The sequence below is a fragment of the Phascolarctos cinereus genome, unplaced genomic scaffold (genome assembly GCF_003287225.1).
Source record: "Phascolarctos cinereus isolate Bilbo 61053 unplaced genomic scaffold, phaCin_HiC Scaffold_726;HRSCAF=1367, whole genome shotgun sequence".
In the NCBI taxonomy this organism is placed as follows: Eukaryota; Metazoa; Chordata; class Mammalia; order Diprotodontia; family Phascolarctidae; genus Phascolarctos; species Phascolarctos cinereus.
In genome coordinates this window covers 352648849-352670006 of record NW_027556098.1, presented here as the reverse complement: position 1 = coordinate 352670006, position 21158 = coordinate 352648849, and the positions used below count along the sequence as shown (strand labels likewise).

At 37.0% G+C, this 21158-nt stretch overlaps 2 pseudogenes; both read right to left on the bottom strand.

Moving 5' to 3' along the window:
- Positions 1 to 717: 717 nt before the first annotated feature.
- Positions 718 to 1696, bottom strand: LOC110200549 (olfactory receptor 52N4-like; annotated as a pseudogene).
- Positions 1697 to 15309: 13613 nt separating this feature from the next.
- On the bottom strand, positions 15310 to 16323 carry LOC144454394 (olfactory receptor 56B1-like; annotated as a pseudogene).
- Positions 16324 to 21158: the final 4835 nt, after the last annotated feature.

Genomic DNA, 21158 nt, shown 5'->3' with positions numbered 1-21158 from the left:
TGAAGGGCTTTGAACACCAAATAAAGGATGTTATATTTAATCCAGGATGTGATAGGAAGCTACTAGAGTTCATTTAGCAGGCGTTTGACATGGTCAAATGTGCATATCAGGGAAATCACTTTGTCAGCTGAATGGACAAGAGTGAGGAGAAACATGTGGTAGGCACAATAACCAGCAGGCTATTGTAATAGCCCAGGCATGAGGAGATGAAGACTTGCACCAAGGTGGTGGTAGTACAGAAGAGAAAAGGACACATTTGCAAGATACTGTAAAGGTGAAACCAACAGGCCTTGGTAACATTCTATCTGGGAAGAATGAGTGATAATGAGGAGTCAAGAATGACAATTAGACTATAAATCTGGGAGACTGGGTGGAGAGTATTGCCTTCAATCACAGGGGAAAGATGTTAAGTTAGGTTTTGGACATGTTGAGTTTAAAATGTCTACTGGAATCCAGTTCCACATATCTGTTAGGCAATTGGAGATTTGAGACTGGAGATTAGCAAAGAGGTTAGAGCTGGGTAAGTAGATTGTAATATAAACCATCAGAATGGACCAATGAATATACCATTGGTAGGTTCAGGACTAACAGAGTATTGTATGTGCTTCTTCACTGGATACATGGCACTATCCATGCCAAGCTTGGAGATGAGATATTATGGGTTTTAGGGTGGGTCGTTCCTCTGGCTTTGCAGTGATATTTTATTCCTTGGATTACCTAGTAGATTTTTAATGAAATATCATGAGATTTATCCTTTGAACATGAAAAGAGCCTTGAAACACACACTCTGATTTGCTTTGTTTTCACACCATAGACAATAGGGTTCATGGTGGGGGGTAGGATCAGGTAGAGGTTGGATACAATAACATGAATAGAAAGGGGAATAGTATGGCCCCCAAGTCTTTGGTTTAAAAATTGAAAAGAAGGTAGGGGTATATGAAAAGACAATGGCACCAATGTGAGCTGTGCACGTCCCAAATGCTTTCTGTCATGCATCAGCTGATGACAGGCTGACAACAGCCTGGAGTATCTTGGTGTTGGAGATTGTAATGCAGATGACGTCAAAACTTCCAATTAGGATGACTACGATCACACCATAAACAGCATTGATCTTGATGTTGCCACATGAGACTTTGGCCAGAGTCATGTGGTCACAAAAAGTGTGAGAAATGATGTTCCCATAACAGTAGGGCAGCTGTTTGATAAAGACAAGAACTGGGAAGATGAGAATCATACTCTGAAATAAGTTAATGACCTCAGCCTTGATGATGATGGAATTGGTAAAAATGGTGGTATATTTCAGAGGGTAGCAAGTGGCCACCTAGCAGTCTAGAGCCATGAGTACAAGGACCCCAGATTCCATCACAGTGAATGTATAGATGAAAAACATCTCTGCCAGACAGGCACTGAAACTGATTACTTTGAGATTGAACCAGAAGATACAGAATGCATTGGGGAGGGCACTGGTGCAGATCACAATATCAGACAAAGAGAGCATGGCCAAGAAGTAGTACATAGGCCGATGAAGTGTATCCTCATACCAGATGAGGTAGATGAGGCCACAGTTCCCTACCATAGCTACCACATACATGGAGCAGAAGGGAAGGGAGATCCAACCATGCACGTCCTCTAATCCTGGGATCCCATTTAGGATGAATGAGGCTGGTGTCAGAGTGATTTTGTTGATCTCTTGCATTTTGGTAATGAGATAATAAGTCTACAGCTTCCAGGGGTTCTGTCTTTCTAGGAAGGGAATGGTAAATAGGAAATGCTATCATGGTCAGTAAGTTCATTTTATTTTTAGTTCTATTGAAAAGTTATGAAATCCCAATAAATTTGTGTGAGTATGATACACTGGCACAAGAAAAGAGCCATGACTAGGCAATGGTAATGGTGGTTTGCCTCCCGATGTGAAAATGTAGAGAGCACTCCATCAGTTTAGAAACAGTTGAGCTTACCAACTGGTTAGCAAGAATAATTAGTTAAAATCAGAAGCAATTAAATGGCATACTTTCACCCAAAATTGTAGCTCCAGTCCAGAAAAATTACTTCACAGGCAATCCTACCATACTCCCCTCCACTTCATGAAGAGTTTTTGTCTCCTCCATAACACTTTTAAAGTGTCTTAGGATCTTTCCCACATCTACTTGGTTTCTATGAAGTCATTATTACTAGTTATAGCTCTGCTTGGGGTTGGGGGAAGGTATGAATAGCTCTCAGTGAGAGTCCTCTACACATGAGTAGAGAAAGAAGGGGAAATTTTCCAGCCAGTAGGACCATTTTTATGCAAAAGGGATAGAGAATAAGCAACAAATTTTATTTTGCTTTGCTAAATCCTTTATGTTAATAAAATTTGGAATAGAAACAGCTATGACCAGAAGGAAAGAAACTGACTTATGACTGTCCAAATATCATAAATTTTTGCCTGAGTAAGAAAATATTGATCAGGATCAAGTGTGGTGTGAGGTTCAAATGAGATAAAGGATATAAAGTACTTTGAAGACCTTAAGGTACTATATAAAGTACTACTACTGCTATTGCTACTACTACTACAAGTAGTAGTAGTAGAGCAGCAGCAGCAGCAGTAGTAATAACCTGCAGTCGTCAGGTCTCCAGTCTGATGATGCTTTCCTTCTCCAAGCCTTTCTACTGCACCACTGCTGAGCTCAAGAACAATAAATATTTAACAATCAGCCTCTTCAGGAAAAAAAACTGTATGCAAGCATACTTTTAAGTTTAATTTGAATTATTAATACTTTTAAAGTTTAGACAATCAAGAAAACAATAAACCAAGGTCTGACTTGTCTCAATTGCCAATTTCCAACATGTAAATGCTCACATTGAAAAAGCTTGTTAGAGAGGGCTCCAGCATGTTCACATCAGGATACTCTCATGATACCTTTAATCAGTGAAATAGGTATAGCAAGGGGACAAGTGCCTAGATGCAAAAAGTCATAACATGGAGCAGTAATTGAGTATTTGTAAGGAATGAGATTAGACTATTATTTTGGAGGTAATCACAGTTAAGTGACATGCTCAGGGTCAAACAGCTAATAAGTGTTTGAGGCTGGATTTGAACTCAGGTCATCCTGACTCTAAGAACAGTGCTCTATCCACTGCACACCTAGCTGCCCCAGGCTTAGAATTCTAATTTGAGAATGAGAACAAGAGGGAATAGTGAAAGTGAGTGATTGAATGTGAGTAAATCTACAATGTTTGTGGCTCCTAGAATGTGTGGGTTTGCTTCTACGGTGCAAAAATGAGGAATGGGAAGAGTATGGACTAGAACAGTTCATAAGTTCATATTTCAAATGTGCAACTGGCTGGTAAATTTCATGTTAGGTCTTTGATTCCTCCCACACAAATTAGTCTCATTATCTAGGGAGGAAAAGTTCTGATATATGCTTATATGAATGCTAAATTTTGGTGCCTCTTACAGTTTCAACATAAGAATGGGAATTCCATAGGGGTGAGAAGGAGGTGATACAAGAAAATATTAAGGATAACAGTGGATGTAAGAAGAGAAATTAATACAAAGGATTCTGTAACATCCAGTCAGGAATATGTAAAAAAAAAATCCAGATTTTTCCATATGCTATTGTTAACTCTCCTGTTCCTTACTCTGCAAGCATAATATAGATCAGTAAGAAACACAAATTCAAATTGTCTATAACATGCCAAATAATTCAACACTTTATGAAAAAATGAGAGTATGAAGGTAGACCTTTTCTTGACTCATATTTTTAAAGCTTTAATGACTACTGGAACTGATAACACAAAGAATGCTTTCCTGACCTTTGAGTTTGTCTTTTTAGTCAACTCAAATTGTTTATATTTGAACTATTCCTCAACCTCTTCTTTGTATATCCTAACCCAAGCATGGAATCACATCCATCTCCATCCATTTACACTGCATACATCCCAAAGAACACTAAGCATCAATGCTTCAGTTTACCTGTTATCTCGTTAATGTGAGTATCTCCTTCAATGATGTCGAAAAACATCGACCGGCACGAGTTCATCTTCTAAAACTCTTGTCCATAAATCCTCCATAGGGTATCCACCCAATGTATTGGGTGCCTTCTTCCAGTTATTCCGATGTTGTGTAGATACCAGGTAAGCAATGACTTGTCTGTCCATAGTGTCTCCCTGGCTCTTATCATACTACTAATCCATTATTTTTTTCTAGTTACACACCCTTCTGATGACAACTATATCATTACAGCTTCTACACATTTCTTTTCTTTGTTAATGGGTTGCAGCCAACCCAGGATATGCCTTTCCACTGATCTGTGGGTTACTTTTAATTTTAATTCATCAGAGCATCTGGAATTCTATGACTCAATCATGCACATCTCTGAAGAAAAGGGATAGGAAGTGGACCTCTGATTTCATTGGCATAGGGACATTTCAGATCAAGAAACTCACTCAACTGAAAATGCAAATTGAAACAACTCTGAGGTACCACCTCACACCTATCAGATTGGCTAATATGACAAAGAAGGGAAATGATGGATATTGGCAGTGATATGGGAAAACTGGGACACTAATGCACTATTGTTGGAGCTGTGAACTCATCCAAGCATTCTGGAGAGCAATGTGGAACTATGCCCAAAGGGCTATAAAACTGTGCAATACCACTTCTAGATCTATATCTCAAAGATGTCAAAAAAAAAAGAGAAAAGGACCTATTGGTACAAAAATACTTACAGTAGCTCATTTTGTGGTGGCTAAAAACTGGAAATTGAAAGGATGCCCATCAATTGGGGAATGGCCAAATGAACTGTGGTATATGATTGTGATAAAATATTATTGTGTTATAAGAAGTGACAAGCAGGATGATTTCAGAAAAACCTGGAAAGACTTCCAGGAACTGATGCAAAGTGAAGTGAACAGAATAAAGAGAATGGTGTACACAGCAACGACAACATTGTACAATGAAGAACTCTCAATGATTTAGCTTCTCTCAGCAATACAATGATCCAAGACAATCCCAAAGGACTAATGAGGAAGCATACTATCCACCTCCAGAGAAAGAACTGATATTATTTGAATACATAACTGAAATATACTTTTTCACTTTCATTCTTTTTTCTTTCATTTGAATCTTCTTGTTCAAAATGACTAATACGGAAATGTTTCACGTGATTGCATATGTATAACCAATATCTGACTGCTTAACATCTAAGGGAGGGGTGAAGGAAGGGATACAATTTGGAACTCAAAACTTGTTTTAAAAAGTGTCAAAATTGTTTTAACATGTAATTTGGGAAAAACAAAATATATTTAAATAAAAAAACTCACTCAACTAATGGAGATCAGCACCTTCTTTGTAACTTAAAGTCTCAGAGAATATTATTAGAAATATTGTATTTTCAATATGTATATGCTGAAATGACATGAATAGTTTTCAAAACGAGATTTGTAAACTATAATCATAAGAAAGCATGTTGAACATCAATGATATATAAGAGAAATGCAGATTCAAATACCTCTAATTCACTCTGCAAATTAACAAAGATAAAAAAAGATTTAAAATAGTTCTGTGGAATCAACGGGAAGACAGAGATATTGTTACATTGTTGCTAGAACTTCAATGTGGTTTTACTCATAATTTTAATTCTGAATTATACTAAACAGATTTAACTGTCCATACCATTTATTCCAGAAAGTCCAATGCTGGGAATATACTACAATAATGTGAAAAGTATAAAAGTACATAGGCATATATATATATATATATATATATATATATATATATATATATATATATATATATATATATATGTATGTATACATACACATAAATATATACACCTTCAAATATGCATTTACGTATCTACAGCTTTATATGTATGGATTTATTTATAGATATGTATATATATATACATATATGTCATATATATAAAAAATGCACATCTAGAAGGATTGATGGATATATGCATACACATATTGTATATGTGTACACACATATTATGCGTAGTAGTAATCTGCAGCAAAGAACTGGAAAGAAAATTGATTAGAAAATGGCTGAACTATGGCATATAAATGTAATGGAATATTACCACACAATAAAAATGGCTAAATATGAGGAATTCATAAAAATGAGAATATTTGTATGAAGTGATATAGAATGAAAAATACCAAGAAAATGAACATATCATTAAAATGAAGTTGAATTGGTAAAAAACCAATAGGAGTCATGGAAAAGAGAAAACCAAACATGCCACAACCCCTCTCCCCAGGCCTGAGTCTCCCCCTTAGCCCTTTATCATTTGTCTGCCTCATCCTCCTTCCCTTGGGACAGTCACATTCCTGTCTTCCCAGTGCCACTCCTCCTCCCAGTGTGGAGGCGTCTTCCCAAATCCCCATATTGGGACAGTAGCTGGAGCATGCCATGGGTTAGCTTCAGGTCCAAGGCCTCAGTCAGAGGCGAGGCAAAGATGACTTTCAATAGACGCAATAGGTTCTCCACTGGCCCCAGATATGCTTTTTACACAAAAGGGCAAGAGTTCCTTTCTGCAATGCAAACAGCAGCAGAACCAAGCATGGACCTGCCAAAGTCTCCTGACTCATCCCAGGTGGCTCTACTCTTAACCAGTGGGTGCTCACTGATCCAGCCACATAGGCTATGGATGTTCCAAGAGCTCATTCCTGCGGAATCCCATTCTCATCATGAATTAGTCTGGCTAACCTTACCAGCGGGTTTGGATGTCACAAGGAAGGAGAGAAACCTGGAAAGGCTGACCACCATAAGAGTTTGTTAGCCTTGCAGGGGAATGAGTGAACAACCCAGTCCAGTGGCATAGTGGGGAAGACATACACACACACACACACACACACACACACACACACGCACGCACATACTTACACTAGCAGAAATCAAGGAGAGGAGTTGGTATGGTGGTCCTCATAGGAGGATAGAGAGCACTCATCCTGAGTTTCAAGGAGCCTTCTTCCCATCCATGGTCAACATCGGGTCTCTCTGTATGGAGGGCAGCCCTGTGCTGTTGGAGCCTGGGTGTTTTATTCCTTCAGGAACTCTGGGGCAGCCCTAGAGTACCTGCTGGTGGGTTTTTTAAATGGTGCCAGCATTCTTACTTATCTCTAGCATTCCCTTTATCTCTAGAGGTGAGGCCTGGACCATCAGTTTAAGGTTTGTTCCCTGTTCAACCTCCTCCCTCATATCCAAGAGATGGAGGGAGTGTAGTGGGGGAGGGGGATGAGTAAGATAGAATATTGTAGGTATTATCATATGTGGTCTCTTCTTTACATGGTTCTGCTTAAATGCTTTTCTTTGTTACAGAAGTTTCACTGTTGAGAGTATTGGAAATAACTAGGATATAAAGAAACATATCCATCAATGAAATGTTTTTAAAAATATAAAAACTATGTTCCTTTCTTTCGAAGTGAAGCTCAAGTTTTTTTAATCTCTGTGCAATTTATCAACACTAATTCAGCCCTCCCTCCTCTCCTTGTTCCATTCTAGGGTTCATTCATTGTCCATTTGTGGGGTCTGAGAGAATGTTATAACTATTGGTATAATGTCATCATAATTGATTAAACTCACTTTCACTACAAATTTTGATATAGAATTTCTTCATAGTTAGCAAATGTGTGTAAATTTTTAAATTTAATGTGTAAATACCAGGTACAAACCACTCTTTGGGTGCAATGAGTGCAAACCACCTTGCATGGCCTTGAAATACAGCATAGCTTGTATTAATTTTCCATTAAAAATGCCAACAAGGATCAGGAAGTTTTTACAGACTCTTCTCATTCATTTCACTAAGACAAACAACAGAAGGGATAATGGGAAGGAACAAGCTACAAGGGGATGAGATGGGGGAGGAGGAAGTGGTAAGAAAAAATTATACAATTATGAGTTTTTCTCACTGTTCTATATTTTATGCTGAATCAGGGTGCTAATATTTCACTACTACTGCCTAAATTCCCTGCCTCTACCCAGGATTAATGTAGCAGATCTGCTGATTTGGATAATGCATATGTGACTTATTTCAAATTAGAAAAATAGAATTTAATTTTTTTCCTTAAATATTATATTTCTCTCCATTCAGTGGAGACTCCCAGTGGAAGCTGCTACATAGTTCTAATTTGAATATATATTGATACATGCATATGTATACACACACACATATACTTATGTATACATACATGCATTCACACATAATGTGCACATATACACCTATATCTATTTATATCTTTCCATCTATCTTTGCTTTTATTCAAAGTTTGAAGTTTGAGTTCATAAATTATTTTGAATAACATGTGCAAATTTGTTCCAGAATATGACATTTGAAAGCAAACATGGTATAAAAATTATTTTAGCTTTTTTGTCTTAGCCTAATTCAGTGACTCTTCCAGAGGATAAGTAATCTCAAATAAACTGTGGTTTTGATCGTGAGTTCAGCACCTCAGACAGCAATATGCCTACACTATCAATTGTCTAACAAAACATTGGGGAAAAAATCCAGTCATCATCTTTCATTTTCAAACTTTAAATGTTTTCTTGTGGCCCTCCTTCATAACTTCTGCCTATCTTTTGACCTAACTGTGATTGTGCTCCCCAACTAAAATCACTCTGGAAGGAGAATGCAAAAGTTTAAATCTATTTTTAGCTTGCAGTGCTGACTGAATCAACTCCATATCTGGTACTGTGAGCACCTGAAAAGAACTGGGGTTTGTGTTTTATTAGGTGGATCTTTTCCATAAGTTCTAGGCATTTTTGAAATTTCATTGCAGTTTATTGCCAGGACAGAATGGAAAAAAAAGAAATTCATGATATGAAAGTCACTTCCCAAGCCCAGATGTAGACAGGATTCAATCTCTCTCTGTCTCTCCCTGCATCTCCCTGTGTCCCTCTGCCTCCGTCTTTCTCTGAATCTATCTCTGTCTCCACATCTTTCTGTCTCCCTATCACCTGCATGCCTCTCTCTCTCTGTGTCTTTATTTCTCCTCTCTTTACCTCCCATGTGTCTCTCATCTCCTTCATCTCCATTTCCCTCATGTTCCCATCCTCTTCTTTCTCTTCCTCTTTTTCTTTACCTCTTGTTCCCAATTTAGAATTCAAGTGGGGCACTTCAAAACATACATTTCTGGGACATTCCAATGCATGTTCCTTTTCTGATTCTTTTCCATAGCATGAAGTTCTGCTCTCAAACTCAACTATCCTTTGTACTAAGATTATTTCAAATACCTGAAGCTTCTGGATGTGCAGAGATGTTGAGCACACATTCAGTCTAATACAGCTTCTTTGTACTCTTGGTTGAAATAAACTCAGAGAATATAAAGTTAACAATTTTTCCTCCATCCAAGGCCTTGCCTCTGGGGTCTTCTTATCTTTAATTTTAAAAGGTCCCTCAGTTCTGTCACATGGGGATGTTTCAAGACAGTGGAGTTTTCGTGTTCCATTGTGGAAAATATCCTCTATTAAAATGGGTGAGACTGGGGAATTAAGTCTTTTCATTATCTCAAATATAGTTAAAAGATTATTTCTAATGAGATCACGAATTTTAAAAGAAAAGAAACATTTCAAAATTCAGTATGCTCTCAAATTCATCAGTCCACTGAAGAACTATGATAAACTTCACATATCTTTTTCAGTATTGTCTTTAAATGCTCTGGCTAGATTATAAGGAACATACACACCCCTTATTGTAATACATCAGTAAAACCAACAACAGAGAAAATACAGAGAAGTATAGCTTTGATAGAATTTTACATTTTTGAAGATAAGCCACTATAGCCTTCTCATAATTTCTTCCTAAACTACTGATATACAATTATTAAGTTATTCCTTTTGTATAAGCATAAACCCTGCTAGTCTGTTGAAATAATACAGAAATACAGAATCAAAAATGAAGAACTATGGTATCATTCTCTTCTAATCTCAGAAAACCTTTATGGCAATCACAGGAGTGATAATACTAGTATTTATGTCTTAAGGTAACTAGATGAGGCAATGGATAAAACATGGGACTTGGAAACAAGAAGATGAGATAAAAACTGCATTGAGACTTAGTATCTGTGTGTCTATGGGCAAGTCATCGAACTTCTCTGGTCTCAGTTTTCTCATCTGTAAAATGAGGATGATAATTACACCTACCACACTAGGTTGTTGTGAGGATCAGTTGTATTTTGTATGCATGTAAAGAATTTTTTAAATTTGAAACATTATATAAATGATAGCCATCATTAATAACTACCTAGCCAGAAGGAGAGAGAAGGTAAAAAGGAAGAGTAGCAGTCCACATTTGTATTGCTCAGATTTTAGTAAATCTCCCCTTCAATCAAGCCAAAATCTGACTCTGAAATTTTAGTCCATTACTTCTAGTTCTGGCCTCTTGGATTAAGTGGAAAATGTATAATCCTTCTTCCAAGTGCCAGCTCAGCACAAATATTAGAAAAAAAAGCTATCATATCCCCACTCAGTCTCTTCTATGGTATATATATATATATATATATGTATATATACGTATACATATGTATATATATATACATATATATATATATGTATATATATATACATATATATATGCACTCTGTTCACCCAATGGTGGCACTGAGAGCTGAATTTAACAATCCATATGTGTTCCAAGAACCAAGGAATCCAGAATAATCATAAAACTATCTTAGAAATTGTTATTTTTTAATGTAGCCTATAAACCCATTGACTTTTTCTGGCTTCTGAGTTATATATTTTTTTAAATAAAATTGAACTTCCATTACACTAAAACTCCCCATAAATCCTTCTTCTAGACAATTTCATGTATATTTTATATGTATACATATATATATATATATTTGTGCATGTATTTAAATATGAGTATTCTTCCATCTTGAAATTGTAATGGGTTTTTGTAATCCAAAATGAAATATTTTGTTTATTTCCATTAAATTCATCTTATTATATTTAATCCAATGCCTTAGCTTATTCTGGTATTTTTGTATCTTGACTCCATCACTAATGAGTTAAGTATATTTCCTCATAATGCAACATCTGCAAATTTAAAAGGGATATGACAAGTCTAATAAGAATATTAAGCAGAATATTGTGAAGCATAATTCCCAGGGATATACAACTAGAAACTTCCTTTGAAATTGGCATAGAAGGGCAGCTAGGTGGCACAGTGGATAGAGCACTAGCCCTGGATTCAGGAGGAGCTGAGTTCAAATACGGCTTCAGACACATAACATTTACTAGCTGTGTGACTCTGGGCAAGTCACTTAACCCCATTGCCTAGTCAAAAAGAAAGAAAGAAATTGGCATAGAATGAATGAGTAATGGCTATTTTTGAGGTCACCACTCAACTGCTTCTAAATTATTTAAATATGTTATAATTTACCCTACTTTTTTTTCACTTTTTCAATAAGAATAATAGGAAAAAAGTGTTCCCAAATAGAGCCATAATAGCAAAGACAGAAAGGGGAAAATTGCAGGAACTCACACAAAGTAATTTTGGCAGAAAACAATAACTACATATTTGCTCATAAGCTTTTTGCTCCTGGTGCTCCCATACCCAATGTTTGTTTGAAGATCAGATGAGAAAAAATAATATCAACATCACAGGTCTTCCAGAAAAATATGAATTGTATCTTTTAGGAAACCATACCAGAATCTGGCCCAGAAATATTGGAAACAAACAGCAAAATATAGCTCTAGAAAACCTATGGTACACCAACATAAATGCCAGGTTCATCAAGAAACATCCCAGTCAAACATCCCAACTAAAGCATCAAACAACAAATTTGCAAGCACATGAGAAAGAAAGAAATCACATTCCAAGGACAAGCAATCATAATAGTATAGGATTATTTATCAGGTACCATGACTATAACACATCTCTTCTCCCTGGGCTAATTTCCCCAGCACTCACATTCATAGTGTGGATTCCAAGATTTTTTCCCCTCATTATTCTACAGATAACCCTGAGGATTAGTGATTTCTATTCTTGTATGTCCTGAGCTTTCACCAGTGTACTCTCCATTAAGAACCAGTCAAATTCTCATGCTTTTACAGAAAGGATTTATTGAAAACATATAGCAAGAACAATAGTTACAAAAGTATTCTCCCCAAACTTGTTGTACTCTCCTTGTATACACAAGGCCCCTGGAAAGGGTGAGCTCTGACTTAAAGCACAATAATAATGAGGCATATGAAAATAACATGTATAGCCAAGGAGAATCTCCCTGCTACTGGCCCTATAAGTCCTTTCCTTTCTTTGTATAGCCTTCATTAAATTCCCTTAGGTGTAACTGTCTCTTAGGCTTGAGAAAAATGATTATTAATAACCAATGATTTGGGGAGATCCAGAGGTGACCCCCCTTTTCTGTAGTCTTCATGTTAAAGTTCAGTCTCTTGAAGGACATTGAATTAACTTCTCAGTCTTAGTCACACCCCTCCCAACATTACAAAGAATCTCTATTTTAAGGTGAATTCCACTCAATCAATCTTGGGTGAAGAGGGATCTCTTTGTCTAGATTGTTCAAGGCTGGGTGTGGTCTGGGTAGAGGGATAGCTTTTTGGTCCAAGAGTAACATGATGTCATTCTCTGCCCCTCACTGGAGTGAGATCACTTCTCTTTTTAAAGTCCACCTCTCATTAATTGTTAACTAATCAAAGTTGATTGCCACCCTCAGGCACACCCCTGTTCCAAAGGCATACAAGCCATGAGCCCACTGCCATGATTGTCTTGGGCATTTAATAGCTCCATTCACCTTTTTTTTTTTTAAAGCTGGCATTATTTTTTAAAAATAGCTAATTACCCAGCAATTATGTCTCTCGAACTTTTTAAATGTCAGAGGCTATACAAATGAATAACTTTCTAAAGTCCACTTCTCTCCATCATAAGGGAATCACTTTCCCTCAAGTTCCAAAATACCTTGAGTGATTGTCTTTCTATATCCTTCTGAAGGCATTTCTTCATGTCATTGGCTACTACCATTCTGATGGACTGTGATATGAATTCCAGTCATTAGTGAGACCTCTCAAGGGATCTCTGGAATTGAACATCAAGATCTACCAAACTCGTAAAGTAGCTTCCTAGAAAATTCCATTTCAGCGCACTCATTCACCTAAAGCAGGGAAGAACAAATACATGAACACATACATAATGGCTAGATGGAGGAAAGCAGCTTACTACTTAGAAAACCCTAGATGATCACTAAAAACACTAATTGACACAACTGATAGATTCAGTAAAGTAGCAGGGTATAAAATAAATCCACAAAATTGGTTACATTTCTAAGGAAGAAACAGTGATAGAAATTGTATTTCAAAGAATTACAAAATGCATAAAATATCTTGGAACTAACTTTATTAGACATATGTAAGATTTATATTACAAGTAAAAAAATATTTTTATAGAAGTGATGGAAGATAACTAAATGTAGAGAGAGTTTCTGCTCATGGTTGAGCTATGCCAATACAATATAATAAATTTTACCATTTAAGTTAATGGACAGGTTTAGTGCTATATCAATTTACCACGTATATATTTGATAGAAATAGACAAAATAACAAAATTCAGATGAAGTGGAAGATGCATAGTTTCTTAAAAGCAATAGAAATAAAAGTGAAGGGAGAGGGAGAGACATTATTAGCAATTTTAAACAATGATATGAAGCTCAAAGCTATTTGGTTCTAGCTAAACATCTATGTATATACACATACACTCAGAGTAGATATGTAGCTGGAATTGAAAAGATTATGCCATTTCAAAAAATAGAGAAGAATGGGAGGAGACACCTTTCTAAAAATTCTTCTTGCAGTATATCAAGTGTGGAAATAGAGTCTAGAAGAACTGAATTCAAATCTTGCCTCAGACATTGAGTAGTTGCATGACTTTTTTGCCTCAGATTCCTCATGTGTAAAATGAAGATTATAGCACCTACCTCCCAAGGTTGTTGTGAAGATAAAATGAGAAAATATTTATAAAGTGTTTTGCAAATTGTAAAAGTGCTACATAAATTCTAGCTATTTTAATTTTTTAATTCTTTCTTAAATATTTATTGAATTCTTTTTGCTTACATAGCCTATATATCCTCATATGTCTCTCCATCTTCCCCTACCAGAGAACTACCCCCTATAACAAAGGGGGGAAAAAACCAGAAAACAAAAGAGTTGAGCAAAGAAAACAAATATTTTGACCAAATCTACATTACATTTACCATTCCACACACAAAGTTCTCCATCTCTGCAAAGAACAGAAGAAAGTACATCCTGATATCTTTTCCTCAAAGTAAAGTTTGGTCATAATTATACAGCATTCAGTTATAATTTGTTGTTATCATTATTCTATTTACATTATTGGACTCATTGTGTATATTGCTTTCCTAGTTCATAGTTCATTTTGGATCAGTTTATATACATATTCCTGGGCATCTGAGCATTCAATGTTTTCATTTGTTTCCCACAACACAAAAATATTCCAATACATTCCTTTAAATAGGTGGAATTCTTAATACAACTAAAGGTTCAGTTGATCATATAAGGCAAAATAGACCATTCTAATTAAACCAAACATAAAAGTTTGGCATTTGTCTTCTAAAGGGGAAAATGCACATGATTTGGAGAAAGAACAAGTGGGATTGAATCCAGTTGTCCCCTTTAATGGCTTCGTAACTGAGAATCTCACATTTCATTGATTTGGGTATCATTTTCTTTTCTATAAAATGTGAAAGAGTATCTGCACTACCTAAATCACAAAGTTCTTTTGATGGAAGAATTTCTCTTAAATGGGAGCATGAAATGTGTTCATCTTTACCACTACCACCACCACCATCACCACCACCACCACTACCACCATTAAATGTGTATATTATCAGACATAATATTTTGAGAGACTATGGATCTCATTAAGGAGATCCTATAGGATTCTGGGGAAATTAGCACATATCCTATAGATAGTTGTTTCTGGAGAACTTCATATGAAGATTCAAGATTCCACTTGGATACTGCATGAGATATTCTCCATGACATTGGCAAATAACTTTGGACATTTCTGATGTGTTTCACTTGATGTTGATAGTCCTATGAGAATGGAGCTAAATACTCTTTGAGATTGTACAATAGTAACATAAATTAGTGTCCACAGAATGCGGAAAGCTCTAGAGATAGGGAAGTCTCCAGCATACTCAGTAGCTCTTCAGTGGGAGATTTTATGAAATCCAGGGTAGGAATGGACTGTGATAATTATCTGTAAAAGAATCATCATTTTCATCATCATCATCATCATCATCATCATCATCATCACCAAAATCATAGTTGAATTATCCCTATGTTCTCGCTCAGATACATTTTAAGCCTTCTTCCCAGGCCTCCAGAGTGCTGTGTGGACCCCATTCCTTTGGATTTGTTTGCTCATGGGTCCATCCCAGCACTAGGTAGAAGCCCACCCTGAGGTCATGGATCATGAGCACATACACTATGGGGCTGAGGCAGGGGAATGATATTGTGCAGCACATTGAGGAGCACAGGGACTGGGGAAAATTTTCTCACTTCCACATGAGTCACAGAAAATACAACAATGACTGTGTAGAAAAAGAGGATAAGGATGAGATAGGAGCTTCAGGTTCTCAAGGTCTTGAACACAGCTTATTCAGCCTCATCACAGAGTGAAGGATCTGAGAATATGAAAGGATAACTATGGATCAAGTCAGTGCCATTGTAATCCAGCTAGAATCAGATGGTAAATGCGGTTGGGTCTCTTGTCATCACAGTCCAAGCTAGCAACCCCAAAATTGGAGCATAGACAGTGTTCAATCTCATTTTGGGGACAGTAATCCTACTGAGGAACCAATTCAGATTCTGGCATGGCCACTAGGACATTCCTGAGCACCACGAACTGAGAGGCTCTCAAGACAAAGTGACTGCGACAATGGAAGAGTAGCATAGAAGACAGCAAATAATGATGTATCTGTTAATAGCCACACAAAGGAAGATGCCTGACTTCATGCCCACAATGCAGTGGATGGAAAACATTAAGCAAAGCACTGAGAGAGACTGACGGCCTTGGAATCAAACCAGAAGGTGGACAGGATCTTGGGCATGATTGTGGGGGCTAACCCCATGTCCACAACAGAAAGAATGCCCAGGAACTCACACAAAGGTTGATGGAGAGAAGTCTCTTGCCAGATGGTCAGCAGGATGAGAAGATTAGCAGCTGGTGCTAAGAGGTAGAAGAATGCCAGGGATCAGGAAAGCCAGTTCTGCCAACTGTGGATGCCTGGGAGCCCCCAAAGTATGAATTTGATGACTTGGAACTAGGAGTTGTTGGACCCTTGGACAGAGGGGTCATCCATACCTGAGAGGGAAAATTCCCCAGAATTATTATCCTCCATAATGACCCTTACCTCCTTTGAGCAGGATTTATCTGGTGTCTATATATGCATGGTATAGTATTTAATGATGCACACAGAGAATTGTGTAGATAAATGCCCTGATCCTTAGGAACTCACAGTCTAAGATACACAACAATACTGAAATGGGGTTTCTCTAATGTCCAATTGGCAAGGCCCAATAAGATTTTAAAGACTAATAATGGCAACTGTTAACTGAGTCATTGTATCTCATGGCCTTGAAACTCCCTCTCAGATTCCAAAATACACAATATTGTTGCTTGGAAAAGGATTCTTTGCTTCAAACACTATCTGTGACCCTCAAAGAACTTTCCCCCCTTCCTTTTAGTGTTGTTCAGTCACTTCTTGTCTGACTTATTTGGAAAGATTTCGTAAAAAAATATGGAAAAACAAAAAATGTTAAAGGGGTATGCAATTTCTATACTTGGCATAGCATATTGGATAGAAAGATCACTTGGGTGTCAGGAAGGCACAGTCAGGCCCTGCCTCTGACATGTACTGGCTGGGTAACAATGAGCAAACCTCATTCACCAAGCATTTATAAGGACCAGGCACTGTGCTAAGCACTAGGATAGAGAGACAAAAACCAAATACTCCTCGCCTTTAACAATCTTATACTTCATTGTTAAATTTAACTATAACTAGTTAAAGAGTGTAAAGGAAGGCACTTAAGTTTTTGTTCACATGAGTTACATACCTGAAAACAGACCTAAAGAAAATCAGCCTGGATATGCCAATTGTGACTCATCAGCTGAAAGCTGGTTGTGTGGAACTTTAAAGAAAATCATTGCAAATCACAATGTAAAAACTGCCTTTTCCCTTTTCTAAAGAAGGATCTGGGGCAGCTAAGTGGCATAGTAGATAGAGCTCCAGCCTTGGAATCGGGAGGACCTCAGTTCAAATCTGGACTCAGACACATAACACTTACTAGCTGTGTGATCCTGGGCAAGTCACTTAACCCCCATTGCCAAAAAAAAAAAAAAAAAGAGAAGGATCCACTCCCCCACCATAGTAAATGAGAATGCATGTTTTCATACTTTTTGAACAAATCTTCCTTTTGATCTTTCTGCTCCGAAGAGATATCATTTTGTCTGTTCTTTGGGGAAATGATTACAAGGAATTCCTAGAGTAACAATATGTGTATGTGTGTGTGTGTGTGGTGTGTGTGTGTGTGTGTGTGTGTGTATCTTCTCTTTTAAAAAATGGAGAGAAATCTATTTCTTTCCTTTTTTCCCACAAAATATTTTAAGGGGCATTAATTGCTATGTAGAGATTGAAAACTACTATTTTCTTGTTTTTCTGTTATGACTACTTTTTTCTTTATTCTAGGTAAATAATTTTTACCTTATGAAAGAAAGCTCTGGTTATTTCTATGCTTTTCAAAGTGATTTTAATGTGATTGCCTTAAAAAAAAAGAGAAGGATCCACTCCCCCACCTGTAGTAAATGAGAATGCATGTTTTCATACTTTTTGAACAAATCTCCCTTTTGATCTTTCTGCTCCTAAGAGATATCATTTTATCTGTTCTTTGGGGAGATGATTACAAGGAATTCCTAGAGTAACAATATGCGTGTGTGTGTGTGTGTGTGTGTGTGTCTTCTCTTTCAAAAAATGGAGAGAAATCTATTTCTTTCCTTTCTTCCCACAAAATATTTTAAAGGGCATTATTGCTGTGTAGAGATTGGGAACTACTATTTTCTTGTTTTTCTGTTATGACTACTTTTTTCTTTATTCTAGATAAATAATTTTTACCTTATGAAAGAAAGCTCTGGTTATTTCTATGCTTTTCAAAGTGATTTTAATGTGAGTGCTGTATTTTACTGAGGCTTTTTTCATGATGGCTAAATATTCATTAATATTAAAATATTAATACACGTGACCTGGGTATGCCTTGATCAGTTAACATCCAGATAGTTCATATATTTCCTGGGTATTTTGAATAGAATTGTTTAAAAAAATCTTACTCGCTGTTTTTGCTTGCTTTTCAGTAACTTACATGAAGGCTAGGAGATTGTGAGATTATTTTTTAAATATTACTATTACTGATAACTTTATACCTCCATGATTTTGATCTCTGAAATTCCTTTGTTCATAATCCCATGTTCTTCTGTCTCTCCCCTTTGTCTTATTTACTGTTTTTTAACTCAATTCTTCCTCACCATAAGCTCCACTTCCTCTGTCCTTGCTGGTTTTCCCAAGCCACCTCTCTTACTTCAGTCTGATGCCTAGTTCATAGTGTTGCAGTCCATCCTACTAGTTCTCCTTCGATCCTTGCTTTCTGGGATGTTCAGGACTTGTAACCACTAAGGAGACAGAGAAAGAGTTAAACCCCCTCCTCCCACACTTTGCTCGCTGTGTAAGGGATAAGATCACTATCTTGAAGTCCCACTGTGTAGATATGTCTCACTTTATTAAACGTGTTTGCCCTGAAATGAATCTGAATACCATTCTTATGATTTTGAGCAGAACTAGAAACACATGAGGATATCTCACTTTAAAGTAATAATAATAATCATGAACATTTATATCACTTTAAGGTTTGCAAAGTGGTATTATACATGCAATGTAAGTATGTATTCCTAATTATACATATATAGGTTATATATGCATATATATAATATGTATATATATATATATATATATATTTAGTACTCACAACTCTATGAAGTTGATTCTATTACACTCTGAATTTTACAAATTAGTAAACTGAGGCTGAGAGAAGTTAAATAAATTGCCTAGTGTCATACAGCTAGTAAATGTCTGAGGAAGTAATCCTCTGGTAAATGCTTTTGGGATATATTAGCTTCTAATTTATATCCTAGTTTCTGATTTATATCCTATTTAAAAAAAAATAAATGATTTAATCAGCAGGTACAGACATAGTGTCAATCCCGCAGGCAGGCAGCTGTGAGTGACCTGAAAAACCCTCTAGTGCAGCTGAAACCAGGTTAAAATGTAATTGGGAAGTTTAACAAAATAAGTAAAAATATAACACAATATAGAGAATGCTAATTTGTGGTTTTCCAAGTCAATATGTGGCATGCTGAGTGATTTCTATTTGAGTGTGATACCACTTCTCCAAGACTCTAAGTTACAGAGAAGGTATTGACCTGCATTGGTAGAGGGAGTTCCCCACACCAATGAAGTCACAGGTCCAGATTCTGTCTCTCTAGGTAAACTCTCTTTGGGCAAACTTTGTATCTTTAAAAATTGGAGGGGCAGCTAGGTGGTGCAGTGGATAGAGCACTGGCTCTGAAGTCAGGAGGACCTGAGTTCAAATCCAGCCTCAGACCAAACACTTGACATTTACTAGCTGTGTGACCCTGGGCAAGTCAGTTAATCCCAATTGACTGAAGAAAAAAAAAAGAAAAGAAAAATTGGAAATTGTACTTGTTTTTCCTTGCCATTTAATGAGGGGAAAGGGGGTGAGGAGGAGGGGAAAGAGAACTAGCTATCTAGAGAAATAGTGTCATCTGAAAACATAGAAATGGCTTGGCATTTCTGGGTCATGTAGTTATAAAAGTTGAATGAAGCAGATTCCTCCTCAAATCACTAGAGTATCCTAACTTTTTAATACCTCTCCAAAGAAAGAAAAATCCTCCATTCTTGTGTGTATAGACACTATTGAAGGAAGTCTCCTCATCCTGCCCTGACCTACCCCCTCAGAGAAAATCTATTATTTGGGACCCGTGGCTAGAACCTCTACACTACAGCTTTTCTGACTTTGAACCAGGGCTCAGTGAAATGTAAGAAGCCAACATTTATCAAGTGCCACCTTAATTCTATAGATTTTGAGCTATCGTCTCAGTCATTCATTGGATAAAGAAGAAAATAAGAGGTTTGTTACAATTTTCGCCTGATTTTAGGGGTAGCAAACTGTTCAATGAATAGAGCACTGGAGCTAGAGTCAGGAAGACCTGAGTTCAAATACAGCCTCAGATGCTTATTAGGTATGTGACCATGAGCAAATCACTTAACCCTCTCTTTATTTCAGTTTCTTCATCTTTAATATAAAACCTCCGTCCCCAGGTTGCTGTAAAGCTCAAATGAAATAGTAATATCAAGTCCCTGGCATATAATAAGCATCAATGTTGCTTAGTCATTTCAGTCATGTCCAACTCTTTGTGACCCCATTTGGGGTTTTCTTGGCAAAGACTGAACTGGTTTGCCATTTCCTTCTCTACCTCATTTTATAGATGAGGAGACTGAGTTAAACAGGGTTAAGTGACTTGCCCAGGGGTCACACAGCTAGTAGGTAGCTGAGGCAGGATTTGAACTCAGGAAGATATTTTCCTCACTCCCGACCCTGCATTCTATCTACTGCATCACCTATCTCTCAAGTACTATATGGATGGTAGGTATTGTTTCTATTTTTAAATGCTGCTTATTTTAGACAAACATTTTGCTCAGGAACTGAGGGAATGGCTCTCTCCCCAGAGAAGAGCAACGTCAGCAGCTGGGCCTTTGCTGCTCTGAAACTTCCCCAAAGGGACCCCATAAATATCTGTAGCAAGGAGAGGTTTTGGATCTTAAAGCCTTCATATCCTAGGTTACTCAAGATACCACAGCAGCCTGATAGAACCTAATCTGAGATTATTGTTTTGCACAGCCATCTAGTCTACGAGGTATTTGATAGAAGGCCAATGATTGCCGGGGACACCAAATGGAGAGTAATTCTGGTGTATGGGGAAGAAGAGCAGAGAGGATTGAGACTAGTTTCAAGCCATTTCTCCTACTTTCAGAGAGCTCTGTTTGGTTTTAGGATTCCAGATTGGACG